Source organism: Candoia aspera, chromosome 1 (assembly GCF_035149785.1).
Source record: "Candoia aspera isolate rCanAsp1 chromosome 1, rCanAsp1.hap2, whole genome shotgun sequence".
Classification (NCBI taxonomy): domain Eukaryota; kingdom Metazoa; phylum Chordata; class Lepidosauria; order Squamata; family Boidae; genus Candoia; species Candoia aspera.
In genome coordinates this window covers 267,520,267-267,525,778 of record NC_086153.1, presented here as the reverse complement: position 1 = coordinate 267,525,778, position 5,512 = coordinate 267,520,267, and the positions used below count along the sequence as shown (strand labels likewise).

Here is a 5,512-nt window from a genome sequence, read left to right as displayed (position 1 = left end):
GATCCTTGGGCAGGTTAGCCTACTTGGAGTAGGATGTTGCCTATCTCCTAAAATCAGATCTCCCTGGCACTCATTATATTTTTTTTATTTATTTATTTATTCATTCACTCACTCACTCACTCACTCACTCACTCACTCGACTTATATGGCCACCTATCTCATGTAATGATTCTAGGTGGCCCCCAACAATCCATAGAAAAAATAGATAAAAACAAAATACCCTTCCCCCCAGTGCCATGGTCTATATCTGTGTCTACATTTCTTTTTTTTAGAAATAAAGGGCAGAGTCTATAACACTTTTCTTCTGGAAAAGCTGAAAATAACCCCTTATATCTGCCAAACTTCAGATAGACAGACAAATTGGGGAGGTTTTGTGCAAAGGAAAAAGGAAGTGGTAAGGAATTACTATGTTCATGTCCATGAATGTAGTGGGGTTGATTTTCAGGGATTGGGACACAAATATAATGGATTAACTTTTTCATTTTTTCCATAGAATAGATCAGATAGCTGTTAGGTCTGATCAGTGAACTGAAACAGCTCAGAAAATTATGAAGACCTGAGACTGAATAGTGATGAGATGACACCATGTCTTCCCTTAGCACTTGTAACTGTTTATTGTCCATGAAAAGTTTGGGTCAACCAATGACCAGTTTGCAAAAGTTATTTAGATTTGTGGGCAAGCCTGTTGATTGTTTAATCCAATACTTTGGCTCTTCCCACCATTACATTTTATTTAAACAACTATTTTGTTTTTCTTTTCCTGTTTGGCATAGCTGTCATGGTTCCAACATTTACAACAGTTAGCATTCCAAAGAAACATACTAATTTCAAAATTTCAGTGAGGCATAGAAGTGAAACAGAGCTTGGTCCAGATCTTTCTGCTGTGCTTTCCGTAAATGAAATTTTGTTTCAAATTTTCCCATTCCACTTCAAGATATAACCAATGAAAGGAGGAGGAGGTAGTGTAGATAAAACAAGGTCTGTAGTCTAATTGTAATGGAAGAATCTTATTTTCTTCAGCTGACATACTGCAATTGGTTATAAAATAATATTTAAAAATATTTTGAAAAGTAGTTATCTCTATTGTTTTGTGGACTTGGAATTTTCTGATGCGCATACAGTGGCTTCTCTTTACACAAGACAGAGGGTACAGTATGTCACCTTCATTTTCCCTAACACAAGGAGACAATATCATGAAGAGTGTCAGTGAAGATTTATGGGATGTTGAGCTCCACATTTTTCCCCTTTCCAAGAACTAATGTGAGCAATAAAGTACAGAAGAACACAAAGCCACATAAGTCTCTTTGTCAGTGTTGTCACCTGGATTCAATATATTCTGCTACAAGATGACAGGAATATTTGCTATTGTGTGGGTGACTATCCTAAAAAAAGTAGCTTGCCCCTTTACCTTCACCACAAAATGGAATCAGGATCCTTGCCCACAAGCCACTCTCTTTAGCTGATGCATTCATCCATTTGTCTTGTTTATTCCCCTGATTTTTGAGTTTGTTTTCTTCTGAGGTGGCTGTTATCCCTGCCTATTTTATATTCTTGGTTTTTTCTTCAGTTTTTCCCTCAATACAAAAAAGGCAAAATGCTATCAGATGATCAATAACTCTTGACAACATACTCCCTTTTAGGTCAAAAGCAAATCTAAGCATTGTTGGGTGGGTCTTTCTCCCTCCAACTTTCAGTTTTCCAAATGTCATAGATAATGGTCCAGAAGAGATCTGTCATCTTCAGAAAATGAAAACGCAGAATGAGTGATTATGTAACTCTGGTTTGAACTTATCACAACATTTTTTTTATTATTGCTATTTTTTTTCAGCACTATTGCTAGTGAAAAATACATTTAAGGTACCCAGGAATGAAGAGATAATATCACAAGGCATGTGAGTTTATGTTTTCAAACAAGTCTTAGAAAGCAGCAGGAAATAACAGAATGAAGATCACTGCAGAAACTAACCTCCATTCTATATTTTACCTGTAATATGGCTGTTTCATTGTCAGATGTACTATGGAATGTCACCTAACAATGGATCTGCTATTCTATTCAGGAATCTTCCTATTGAAATATTGCTCAGTGGTTCCAGGTTTGACCACAGTGTCCATTTACTAGGGCGGGGGTAGTTAACCTTGGCTTGTATGCAATCCTGGACAAAAGAGGTTTTCAGCTTAGTCCTGGAGGGTTTGCTCACAAGGTGCTGATAAGTTGATAATAATCTCTGGTCTTATATCACAGCATTTTATGTGGCTAAGGCTTCCGCAGGGTTTAAGATCTCAATCAGGAACTCACAGAGCTCAAGGGACTTGTCTGAGGCAAAAAAATAATTGTGTCACTTTTACAGTCTTTTCAGAACATCTAACCCTAGCAGTGGCTGAACCTATATCATGGTCCCTAGCCTGGGTGGGACTGTCCAAAGAGATCAAATAGGGGCTAAATCCCAGATGAAGTGCTGGTAGTGAATGGTTTAGATACAATAGATAATAGGTATCACATGGGAGGGAAACCCAAGTCTTTGTTGGAATATCTATAGCTTAATTTGTGTTAATTGGTGAAACCAGATTAGGGGTACAGGAGAAAGAACAGTCCATCAGATCAGAGCTGTTGTCATGTGTGTGATGACATCCTGCACCCTAGCTACCTCTCTTGGCTGGTGCAAGTTTCCAGTGTCGTCAGCATGCTCACTGGAGAGCTCACTTAGGCCATTAGGGTAGAGGTTTTTTTATGGAATAATCTGTAGCAGGGATGCTTGCCAAGAACAGGTAAGGCTTCTGCAAGCAGGGGGTGGGGCTAAAGCCAAAAGCAGGTGGACTCCTCCATTCTCTCACTATATCCCTTTTTATTTCCACTTTGGTTTTTCCTCCCCACCCCTCCTCCTCCTCCTCTCTTTCCAGTCTTTTCCCTTGAAAAGGAGACTTTTCTTGCCAGAGATTGAAACTGATTGCTGACAGAGGATGTTTGAAATTAGGCTGTCCTATGTGAAAGAATGCATGCAAGCGTATAGCCCTATGTTTTTTAAACAAAAAACAAAATAATAATAATAGTGGTTTGAACTTTTATGCAATTGTTTAGAAGAGGAATTGTGGGGATGGGTCTAATCCTCTCTTCTCACTAAACTTCTGATGTTTCTGCTTGCCTTTGGGCTTGCAGGAATACCTCACATTAGAAAATGATCTGCTATGAGACATGCATTTAGATTCTAGGTGGCTTGTTCCAGGACAAATTGCAGACCTTTCTCCATATGTAAAATAGTATCTGTGCAAAAGTTGGACCCCCACCCTCCCTCATATGTATTGTCTGTTTCTCATAAAAATCTGTTCCTTGTGTCACATTAGATCCTGCTATAATTTGAGGAACAACATCAGCTTTATTCCTTTTTTTATTAAGTAGATCCTGTGACTGAGATAATACTCCCTTGGCAGATAAGCATATAAATAATCTGATAAGAAACACTGAATGTTAACATGATGGCATAATAAAAAAAAATGGTGTTTGCACTTCCAGGGATGACATAAAAGCAGGAAGCAGACAATGAGTACTTGGGAAAGCGTGAAAATGTTCCTCTGTAGGAATTCATAGAAATGGCTTCAGAGTGGAAGGACGGCTATGTAGAGGGAAATGTCTCCTTAAGCTGGGCAGTACTTAAAGATGGAAGTTGAAGGCACAAGAAGATGGGATAATCCTTTAATTTCAGTGCCAAAGGAATACAGTAGAAGACACAAAAGGGTCTGAAGTGTTCAGACATTTCAGCAAAAAGAAATACCCCAAAGACCAAAACTAGGTGTCAGGTCTGCAACAGAAAGGATTTCACCATCCATTCTTCCATTGTGGGAAGTTGTGCATCTTTCCATCTTTGCTTCTGTTTTGTTCTGTAAAAGAACAAAATCCCAAATTTTCTTTCAAGTTGTTGATCTGGAACAGAAAGGATGAAAACATAAACAGATGGAATAAAATCCCAGAGAGCATTGTTCATGGCACAAGTGGATTTTGCCACAGAAGACACCGCAATAAAAGGATTAAAGAGATAACATGGCTACTTTAAGAGAACTGTAGCACATTTTCACAGACTCCAGATATGAATAGTTGTATCAGGTACAGAGATAGCCAGTTCTATTAGGAGATGTTGCATGTCAAACAGAATTTTGTTATAATCCTTAACAGCTAAATGGAGGGCTGTAGCAGTCAAAACATCTTTAGATATTAACCCAGTCCAGCATAATTATTCAGAAAATGAAAGAAGTATATTATAAATGGTGCTGCATGGAAAACATCTCCAGAACATAGAGACCCATCCATATCAAGTAAGGCAACTCTCTTAACCATTCACTCCCAGGCATTTAAAGGAGATGCCATCTGAACACTCCAGAGATGAGATGGAACAGTATAAAACAGCCCGAATTGTCTTGGCCATCAGAACAACCAGCATGCTGCCTAGGTGCACACTGAAGCCATATCCGAAGCTCACACTTGAGCTAGAATAAGGTGGGATTAAAATTGAAAAAGTGCCTTTTTTGTGGGGGTGGGGGACAGTTATTGCTTTCTAATTGTTTAACTAAAATGCTCCCTGAAATATTTTCACATTGCCTTTTTATTTTTTTATTTTTTGGCTTTCTTTTTTATACCTTTTGGCCCAGAGACAAAAAAAGGCAAAGAAAATTAGTTATGATAATATAGCTTTCATTCCATTTTTTTGTTCTCACAATTAGTACCATGTTCTGCACTGAAGAAGGATGAAATTATACCCTCATTACAGAAATAATTAAAGAGAGATTAAGTGAATTGATTCTCCCCCCCCCCTTTTTTTTTTTTACTACTAAATTGCATTCTCCTTCTGGCATCAAGATAAAACCCTACATCACAAACTGTACCAGTTAGCAGCAGGATATTCAACAGATGAAAATGTTTTCTTCAAACTCCCATAATGTTAGCATGGTACTTAGAGATTAGGACAATAGTGGGTGAAATATTTTGCTATTGCTCCATCAGATTTTACCAGCACACCCACCTTCCTCTTCTTCTTGCCTTCTTTTAGCACAGAACACAGTACATTTCTCAGAATAAGATCCCCGCTAAACCCAGACAACCTCCAAGCAGAGACATGCATTATTTGCATCCCCACTTGTTTTGCCATTATTTTTTCCTTAAAGAACTCAAGTGTTTAATTTCTGATCTAACAAAACATGTCAGACCAACCTCCATTAAAAAAAAAAGATAAAGTTGAACGATTTCTGATTACACATATCCATGAAGATTTCTTGGCAACAAAATGGAAGTAGTTTGCCATTGCCATCTGTGATTTTTTTCCTTCTAAATCCCAGTCTAGTCTACTCTTGGGATTTTTTGAGTGATCTCTCATCCCAATACTAACCAAGCTCAACCTTTCTCAACCAAGGTATCTAAGTGCTACTTCCTATTTAATAGAAGGACAGAAATGACCAATGTAATATCATGATTTAACCTGTGAACTTAATATGTGCTCATGTCAAAGTACTGCAAAACAGTTCAAGA

General features: G+C 37.9%; 1 pseudogene; it reads right to left on the bottom strand.

Annotated features, from left to right (window-relative positions):
- Nucleotides 1-1,653: 1,653 nt before the first annotated feature.
- On the bottom strand, nt 1,654-4,430 carry LOC134507453 (phosphatidylinositol glycan anchor biosynthesis class U protein-like; annotated as a pseudogene).
- Between the last annotated feature and the right edge of the window lie 1,082 nt (nt 4,431-5,512).